This window comes from Gasterosteus aculeatus, chromosome 15 (genome assembly GCF_964276395.1).
Source record: "Gasterosteus aculeatus chromosome 15, fGasAcu3.hap1.1, whole genome shotgun sequence".
Lineage (NCBI taxonomy): Eukaryota > Metazoa > Chordata > Actinopteri > Perciformes > Gasterosteidae > Gasterosteus > Gasterosteus aculeatus.
Genome location: NC_135703.1, coordinates 2,273,851 through 2,283,978, shown reverse-complemented (window position 1 = coordinate 2,283,978; position 10,128 = coordinate 2,273,851). Strand labels below are relative to the sequence as shown.

General features: G+C 43.3%; 1 protein-coding gene across 1 annotated transcript in view; it reads left to right on the top strand.

Moving 5' to 3' along the window:
* Positions 1–998: 998 nt before the first annotated feature.
* gfra4a (GDNF family receptor alpha 4a) overlaps positions 999–10,128 on the top strand; it is a 125,555-nt gene continuing 116,425 nt past the window's right edge. The window contains exons 1-2 of the mRNA XM_078089327.1: positions 999–1,093; positions 1,733–1,779. The gene's annotated coding sequence lies outside the window, so the exon portion shown is untranslated. The remainder of the gene's footprint in view (positions 1,094–1,732; positions 1,780–10,128) is intronic.

Here is a 10,128-nt window from a genome sequence, read left to right as displayed (position 1 = left end):
GGCTTTGCGGACAGGAAGAATGATTGCAGCCGCTGAGAACTACTTTCTCAACTCGTACAGGCACGAGGGTGTGAAAAGAAATATCCTTTAATCATTAACGGACAAACCACTTGGTAATTTCTCATCATCATTTCAGTGTTTTTTCTTTCTAAATTACAGCCCTGACGTTGACCCTATTATAAGACGCATAGTCGCTCAAAGTTGCTCATTTAATGTTAAATTAGGTAAACAGCAGTTTCTAGAGTCACGAGGGAACTTTAAATGATCATTTTTAAACCAGAAAGTCCTCAAAGTGGTCAGAAAAATGAGAATGTACAGTCCAACTGATGATGAAGACTATGCTCCATGACTGAAAGCGTCCAATTGGATACTTAATGGAGATTGTATTTTTAGTTTCCGCCCATAGTTTTCTTTCTAAAGTGAGTAAAAATAAAAACGAGTGTTTATTTCAACACAGGCCGATGCGTAAACACAAGAAAGATCAACAGGCGGTTCGATGCTACAGATGACGTCCGGCGAATAAAACTAATCGACTCTTAAATAAGAGGTGATTAGTTTATTCACTATTCAGTCCCAAGACGGGCTTTTGTTAAACAGATGTTGAGAAATTGTACGCAGTTGAGTATAGAGACGAGGTCCTCAATAACAACACGACTCATTAGCCTCCAAATCTGCTTCAGTATGTCCTTCAACGGGTCCCAATAACCAATAAATCAAACCTGTGATGCATTTGTGAGGGATTCCACATGGAAAACGAACTTAATTGTCCCAAGACCACAAACGGGTCCCAACGCACAGTTCTGTATTGAGAAATGCTCTCAATGAAAAAAGTCAAACCTCTGTATTATTGACTTAAAGTCAATTTGTACTTTAGTACAAGTGGAAATTGTGATTTTTGGTTTACACCAGTGTTTTTCAGTTTGCCTAAAACTACCCCCCCCCCCCCAAAGAGTAAACGAACAGCAATACTTTTACTTAAAGGGCATTTTGGTGTTTTGGTCACGTGACCGCATGACGTCACCTTCGTAGTAAGTTTCGCCCGCCGCCATTACCACCCTTCGGGAAGCAGAGCACCTTTTCCGGACTGAAAAAGGTAACAGTTGAGTTTGTGAATTTTTTTTATTAACGTTTGTAGTTGAGTGGCAGCGTGGATCAATACTTCACAGACCGTTAGACATTACCGTTATCTTTGTGGATTGTTTATGTCCGAGCAAATGCTAGCTAAAGCACCCTATTAGCATTGCTTTCTCATGCTCATGTCAGGGATCTAACGTTAATAACATTAACGTTAATAACTTTAGTTGCGTCAATTTCACAAGTGTAAATTATTTTAATTACATTTTTAGTATCACCAAAGAACAAAGGTGTGATGCAGAGGTAAACCTTGTTTGTTAACTGTGCTTGATTAAAGCAAGCTAGCTTTAGCTTATTTTAACTTCAGCTAGCTTAAGCCCGCTGCTAACGGTCAGTTTATTGTGGTTGTGGTACGTTTTTCTTGAAACAGCATTTTGTATTAATGGTGCGTTAATAATTGCATTAGGTGGCCACATATGAATAGAGTTTTATTATTTGACTTTTATTAATGAAAAAATGGCTTATTGAAGTGATTACAGTTAATGTTCATTCTGGTTTGTGTATGAATTTTTCTAGTGACCATCAAGGATGATGCTGACTGTCCACTGAAAATTCTAACGTTAGATGTTGATTCTCACCATATTCTTTGTGTTTACAGGTTTACTTAGACAGGTTTTCCCTGAACAGGCCACATTGCTGAATTTGGTAAGTCCCGAAATGAACAATTATTTTCGTGTGTATTTAAATAGGAATCATAAACCCCAAATAGAGATGAAACACTATAGCGAATACCGTTGAATCTTTTGCTAAGGCTTTAAAAAAAAAAATTAAGTTACTACTTTTCATTTGGTTTGATAATTCCATGAGTTCTGCTTAATGTTTGCTCTTTAAAAACATTTCCAATTAGATCAAATTGAAAAACTGAATCTTTCTCGGTGCAACGGGCCTAAAATGTTTGACATTTCTTCAATGTGGCGGTAATTTTCAGTGAAACCTTTTCCAGAGCTGAAACATTCCGCTCATGGATTTCTCTTTTTCAAGCTGAAGAGAAATGAAAGTGACTTTAAAGGCTGAATATCTCCGACATAGTCATAGATCTTGAGTTTGACGTCTTGGACACATTTTAGTAAGTGAACGATAAACCATGATCTAAACCAGCATTATGGAGTTGTACGGGTCTTCGCTGACAAAAGCAGTATTCAAATGCATTGTCTCCCGCTGCGATTCGGGAGGGATGTGCTACTGAGAGATTTGTAAAAAATGAAAGAATCACTATCCATTGAGACGCAGGCTTGTTTCCATCAATCTCTAACAGGCTTACACTCCTATAAATACTGCTCGCCTCAAATAGCAATTTGCCAGTTTGATCAGTTAAGAGCTTTTGACAGCAGTGTCATTGAGCAACTTTTTTAGCGAGGATCACTCTGCTGCCCTCATTGATAGCGAACACTACTGTTGGTGGGATTAGCTTCAAATCCGCTGCCTCTCACGTCCTCCGTCGGGAGCTCAGCCACTGAACCTGCTGTAACGGAGGCCTCTTCTACTTCCATTCCCTTCTGCTCTTAGTCAGCCTCGGTGCGAGACATCAAAGCACATTTGTAGTTCAGCGAAAAGGAAAACCCAAACCTCTAATTTATAACTGGTTCGCAGCGCAATTAATTATTCATTTTGATTACCGCTCGCCAGCACAAACCACAGGAAGACGAGACGCACCAACGCCGACACAAATTCTGTGTTTTTGGAGAAGGGCGGATAATGAAGGCTCTTACCTTCCAAAAAAAAGCAACTAAACATTTGCCCCGAAAGCACAGAATGTGAAGGGATAACAGCGCGGTCCGGCTCCAAGGTGTTTTTAAGCAGATTAGTTTGTGCTTTGGAGCAGATAAGCGCACAGATTAGCAGACTTTCTCTGCGGTGGAGTGTAAGAGTTCAAGCCTGGTGTGTCTCTGGCAAGACAAACCACGTCATACACGATCACACCGCTGCTGTACGGATACGCAGAGCCCGTTTTAAATCAAACAATGCAAAGTGCTGCGGGTGGAGTTAATGGGATAGTCTATCTGGAACACTTAAACAGGATTAAAGCGCGTAATATGGATGAGTCATGTGAGTCACTCATTTTTCCATGACCTTCAGTCAATACTGTTAAAGATAAAAACTTGTGATCAAGTAAAGTCTACATCTGCTCTATGGACGATGAGTGATTTTGATACACTACCAAATGAGCTTTGATCTATTGTCGTGTTCTCGGTTGTGAAACAGAAAATGTTTCTCTGTACTCGGTGTGCTCTTCATATCGTCTGTAACTCTCACCCAAACTTCTCTACAAAGCACTTCCAAACCTTAGACTTTGGTTTGGCACCACAAACTGGAGTTCTAGCGCTCTACTTTTGGAATTTAGGAGAATTCATTATTTTTTTTAAATGATGGTACATCCCCTTGAGATATGGCTCTATAGTTTCAGTAATCTGTGTTTAATCAATAAGCTGCTCACTGTGTAAGGGAACATTAGGTGGGACTTTATATTCCTTTCCTAACCTTGCAAAACGCTATGTAACAAATATATTCATGAAGACATGAATTAACAACTCCTTTATTATACAAATAACAACGGTACACCAGCAACTTAAAATATTTCAAATGAACGGGAATTACAATTTTCAAACTTCAATGCAGGAAGAAAACCGAATGAAAGCTCTGGTGTATTATGTATATAAACAGGGAATTCAATTGAAAGGATTGGCCTGTCACCAATACCAATCTACGTCCAATATATCCTGCAGTTTATGTTTAAACTTGCATTGTGCATGTAAATATTTACAGTTCTCCAGACCAGATAAGTCATTAAAGCAGCACTAATATATTTGGGCCACTGTGTTCGGCACTGGCACACGATTGACTTTCCATAAAGTATGTAATAAAAGCTAATTGTGTTCGCTAAAAGCGGCTTTTCATAAACGTGCAGCAACATTGGTGTTCATTTGCCGGCGTATTTGGCTGGAGTTTGCGTCTCCCAAGCTGTCGGCCCCTGATGTGAGAGCCGGACTGCGGCTCCCCCTCCGTCTGTCCGTCTCGCTTCGTCCCGCCTTTGATCATGTTTGGCTTTGGAGTCACGTGCAAACCCACACAGATCCCGCCACACTTACACACACTCACACATATGAAGCATAGAGCCAAAGCAATGCTTCCCAACACGTGTCTTTCAACAATTATCGCCTGAATCCATGCCACTGCCAGGTGGGCAGTGATTTTAGAATCTCTGCAGTAAAAATGAAATGTATTGTTTCAAATGTTGTAATCCTTTGACCATACTTATAACGCATGTGGCATACTTAGCGTGTTACCCCCCCCCCCCGCAACAAACAACTTGGAGGACACTATAGATTTATATAGAAAACGAAATGGCTGTAACTTAATCCTTTTCCACGGTGGCCTGTCAACATAATCTGAAAGCCCATTCGTCGTAATTACGTAGTGATGTAGACTTCTGATTGGCTCTCAGAAGTGTGTGACATCACCTTTTTCTCCAAGTGAGCCGTATGCTTTTTAAACCAGTTAGACGAGCCCAGTCACAAATCCCCAAACGGTATTAACGTGGGCAGATAATTGTGTTCATGCAGAACCACGTCGCTCACCAGAAGAAGCTGATTGAAAAAACTGCCATATCAAACTGAAATGATTTCCTGCAATTAATTTTTGGCGGTTTTTGATAACAAATAGCCCCCGTCTCAAGCGTCTCCAAGGCGGGACCTTTTCTGCAGTTTGAGGCTCTTCAGGAAACGAGACGTTCCTCCGCCGTGAAACGTGAAAGTTACCCGGCGTGCGTCAGCGGAGCAGGAAGAATCCCCTTGAAAAGGCTTCTTGGCAGCAGGTGATGTGCCGCTGTGGCGAAGCGGGAGCGCGAGATTGGCTCTCTGTGAAGTGGTTGAGGCCGGCTCGCTCCTTCTATCTGAAGGGAGGCGTCTTCCATGCTAATGAGACGCGGCCTGCGGCGAGTCGATGTTCAGAGTGTGACAGCTGCCTGGGAGTCCGTGACTCACTCCCCACAAAATAAGAAAAATAAAGAGCTGATAACCGCTCGTCATGTACTCCTACAGCATTGCACCGTGAGGCGTAAATAAACCCCTGTAACGGAGGCTTAGCACTTCTACATATTATTTGGGGGACGGTTTTTCATAGTGTTACACAACTGCGTTACACTGCAGATGTGGTCACATCTCAGAAATACTACAAGATGCACAAGGTGGCATGTGCCTTGATTTAAAAAAAAGATCTGATCTTGTTGAATTGTTATTTCTTCTCTGTAAATATTTAAGAAAACCCTAAAGCTTAACGGTTTTGGGTGTGGAAAATAAAGAATATAGATTTATTAAGTGCAGCCATTTGGTGGTGTTGGACAGAAGAGAAAAGTCACATGTGTGACGCAAATTAAATGGATTTATTGATTTGTTTTCCGGCTGTCCTGCAGGTTGTCGGCATGAGTGCAGGTGCTGATGTAGAAAGAGATTCATTTTAGGCTGCCGATGTGAGGAGAATCGCGTTATCTTGTGATTAAAATATTTATATCATGCACTGTTGATACTGTCCACCATTTTATCCGAGTGTCTTGCTGTGAAATTGATTCACTATTTGAGAGCGCTGTCTTTGATGAATTTACTGTCCATCAATCCACAGATGAGACAACAATTAGCGCCTCGCTGTCTCTTTTCGCCGCACTCCCCATCAAGAGAATGCTCCTACAGCCACATTATCTCCCTATACGTCATGCGGGGAAATGCTGCTTTTTAGATTCAGTCCTCATTAATATCTGAACAGAATATGCTGTTTACATGACCCTTCAGTTGAATCACATTTTATAGATGGTAAAACCAGCCGTGAGACCAAACACCTGATGATTAATAATCCTCCTAAACATCTCTCAGCTGCTCCCTGTTGTATAGCCATAATTGTGTTTCTAATTATAGATAATGCAAGCCTAATCACTTGTTTAATTGTCTTCTTTTGTGTTTGACATGTTACAGATTTGAGTGTTGTGTGCGTGTGTAGTATGATGTTGTTCATCTGCAGACTGTGGGAGTTAAAACCCCAGCAGACTGCAATAACAATGAAGTGTGCGTGTGGTATCATTAGCACACCTGTCAACACCGCGTTTCTCTTGCTGCTCTTCTTGTGATTTGGCTCCACACTGGAAAACTGTCACAAGCCGCGACAAATCGTCAAGTTAAAAGTCCGGCGGGGGCCGTGGGGGCGGGCTCTGGGCCCTAAACAACTTTATTTGATCTGAACGCGACGCATCTGACAACTGCTGTTTAGTTTGGGCCCTGGGGGCTCTCTGTGTGTGTCTCTCTCTCTCTCTCTCTGTCTCTCTGTCTCTCCCTCTGTGTCTCTGCAGGATGGTGTGAACTTTTCTTGCAGTTGTGTGTATCAGAGTTCTGTTGTAATCAGTCCGCCTGCTGGTCCTCTGATTTCTGGCTTTTGGTCTCAAACTAAAACATATGCTGCTCCCCCAACTTATTTCCTGTGATTACTTTGACAAAGATGAGTAGTCTGTGTCCGTTATTTGTGATGTGTGTTGCAAACTGCAACTGCATCGTACGAGCCTTCTTGGATGCGTTAATATGCTTTCCAATGGCATATATAAATATAACAAAACGATGCATGTTTTAAAGTGCCTCCGTCTCCATTGAAACGAACGTGCGGTTCGCTATCTACTTGGAAGACATCCAGTGGTTGCCCGTGCCAGCGCACTGATCTCCTTGTGAAAGTCAGCCGCCGCTTCCAACGCCTCAAAATGTCGTTCTGAACGGAAGCTACCCTGAGCACGCGTGATTCTGTGTGTGTGTCGACCTCCAGATGAATCGGGGACACTCGGCACACAACGAGCTGAGGTCCACTAGCCTGCTACACGGCGCCCTGCAGGTTAAGGAACACAACACTACAGAGAGAAAAGTGACTAATCCAATAACCTCCGCCGAACTTACGCGTCTTCAGCCTGCTGGGGGCTGTGATGCGCTCGCTATCAGCTCCTCAACAGGACTGCTGGTGTGTGTGTGTTTTTCCTTTTTATGCCAAGAAAATAGTCTGAGGCCGAGTGGGTAAGAGGGAAATTGTTTGTGTGGAAGGGGGTGTTTGGGTTGTGTGTGTGTGTGTCTGTCTGTGCTCGTTCCCTTTCCCCCTCGTATGAAAATGTATCGGTGTGCTCGCGGGCTGAAGCCATAACGACAACGTGTGAAATCGTTAGTGGGGTATGAATCACGCGTGCGTAGGTGTGTCTGTGTGGTTATGTGTGCTCATCTGCAGGTGAAGCCCATCGAGACCACCACTTCCTCCGGCCTGTGTGCTGTGTGTGCCCCTCCTGCTTTGATTTGTGCGACGCTCGGTCCTCTCCTGGTAACAAACTGCAGCCTCTCGGGAAGCCGAGCCTGCAGCTGCTCCGTCTCTCACCCCGTCCTCCGTCTTCCACCCTTCTCCCCCTCCCCACCCCCCCCCCCCCTCTGCACTCGCCAGCTTTTATGGTGGCGATAAATAACCCGGCATTGTCTCCATGTTTAACTTGGCTTCAGAGGCTCTGCGTCGCTAAACTGAGGTTCATCGGAAGATCAGAGGATTGACGCAAAACGGATCTGTGTGCTTTTCTGTGGCCTTTTCTTAGCTGAGGCCAAAGGTGGAGAGAGGAGAAACTAGTAGTTTAGCTGCGCTGCCAAAGAAGAAAAAAGAAAGCAGCCAATCCAGCGTTTGAACCACTGGCTCCTTTGTTTGGCCTCTTTAGCTTACGGAATAACTTAATGGCTGTATTGAACCTTGTATTGATAATTTCATTGAACTTTAGTTATGGGCCCAAAAAGAAGAGATTTTCCAGCTGTGAGATTTTCCCACATGTTGCTTGGTAAAGTCCGCTTGGAATCTGTTAAAACGTAAATTATTTTCATCTGAAGATCCCCTAAAGGTTCCTCGGAGGCCTTTCCCTCGTGAGGGATTAAGCCAAAACAAACGGGTGGCTCTGAGAGGGGCCGGTTGTCCTGGAGCCACCGTGGCTAAGTGGATGAAAGGGGATTCGGAGGGATCACCGGCGACTCGCATTAATTGCGATCCGTGTGTGTTTCAGTGAGGATTAGCAAGGGAGATGAAGGAAGCGGCGTTTACCTGCTGTGGACGTGGAAGGTAAATACGCCGCTGAAGGGTCACACACAGGAAGCGAGGCGCTCCATGGGGGGGTCCTGTGTCCTACTCCAGGGTAGTGGTACATCTATTTAACACGTAAACTATACAGGACAAATAATCTCATTAGCATAAAATGAACATCATGTCACATTCTAAGCATAATATTCTTTTATTGTAATAATCAAGTGGAACGTATATTAAATATATTACAAATATTTGCTTACGTCTCACCTTGTTTTACGATGTGATGAGAGCGGGTGTGTACGAGCTCCAGCACGTTGTTCTTTACCGTTTTATTAGCTGCATGTCGGACACATCGTTTCTTGTCACGTAATAAATCTTTGTTATTGCTACATGTATGTAAATGAATGTGCTGCCCCCTCCTCCTCCGTCCACACGCATTGATCATTTGCATTCATTTCTTGTGCAGTTCTTCAGTTCTTCTACTTTGGTAAAAGTATAGAAATATTAGCATGAAAGTAAATGCTCATTTAGCGGAATGACCCATTTTATATAACTCGTTATACAGTAGGAAACGTACTGTATTCATTTGTTTTTATAACCCTCAAGTTGCACCATGTGCAGCTCATTTAAACTCTTTATTTACTGCTATCTTGACTTGTGAAAATACTTAATTGTTTAAAAATTGATTTTAAAAAGTACAATATTGTCCTCTGAGATGTAGTAGAAGTAAAACTCAAGTTAATTAAAAGTATGTCCTTCCAGGTTTCACTGCTCATAATGGTCCTAAAACCTTTTTCTTGCCAGCAGTCAGCACAATTAGCCACGTTGGGCTATGATCTAACTGCGGTGCAGGTGCACAACGAACCCTTCATGTCTCTATTGGGGGGGGGTCGCCAGAGGGCCTCACCAGGTTCTCTCCCGTGTTTTTTTTAAACATCTCACTGTTTTGTAGAGGTGAGCAGCACCGGGTCCTTCTGCATGGGAGATGCGTGCGATGATCAACGTCAGGTCGCTCTTCAATAATCATCCCGCCAGTCACTGTGACTGAAGGCTTCTGACCGCTCTGTTGACTTTCTGAAACTTACACACACACACACAAAGAAGGATTTTCAGGTCAGGAAAATGTCCTCGTACGCTATGAAATACGGCGCCATCCCACCTTGTGACGTATGCAGAGCGCTGGCGGTAACTATTTTCTCTCCCTCTTCAGAATCAATTGATTGCTCGTCTTTGAGCGGCAAAAGCGGCATGAGAGGAAAATGTGCTGTCACATTCACATCCTAAATGTTATTATTCCGCGCACATAGCACGCAGACACACGGTTGACATTTTCTAATTAAACGTTTCCTTAAGCTGTGTACGTCTCCCTGGGAAGTGTGAAAGACGCGGACGGCCTCACTGCCGAGATGAAAGAACTCATTATTTCTCTTGCCCACTATCGTCCTCGTGTTTCTCCCCTTTTTATCCAGATAACAGAACTATTCCATTTAATCAATGCTGCCTGTTAAGAGCAGAGCAGAGCAGACGCAGTCAAAAAAAATGCACCTCGACAACTAAGCATGAAATTCAATTCCGCCGACCCCCCCCCCTTCTCCTCCCCCCTCCCGGCAAAACAAACAAGCAAGCAGAGCAGCGGGGCATTCATCATCGCCGTTTCTGGTATGACAACTCGCTCTGTTTTAGTATTACAATCATAAGCCCTGAATTGGATAAGGGCAGCAAGAGGGGTTGAAAAATGGAAACGCAATGGATTTGGCCCGCCACCAACACAACGAAAGCCCTTTCCTGTGCAGTGGGGAATGATAGCAACAGAAGTGAGGAGCCTGAGATTATATTCTAATCCTCGACTCACTGTTAGAATGGAAGTCACGGGCATCGTAAAAGGAAAGAAGTATTAATATGGAAATTATTTCATTTGAGGTGTAGTGT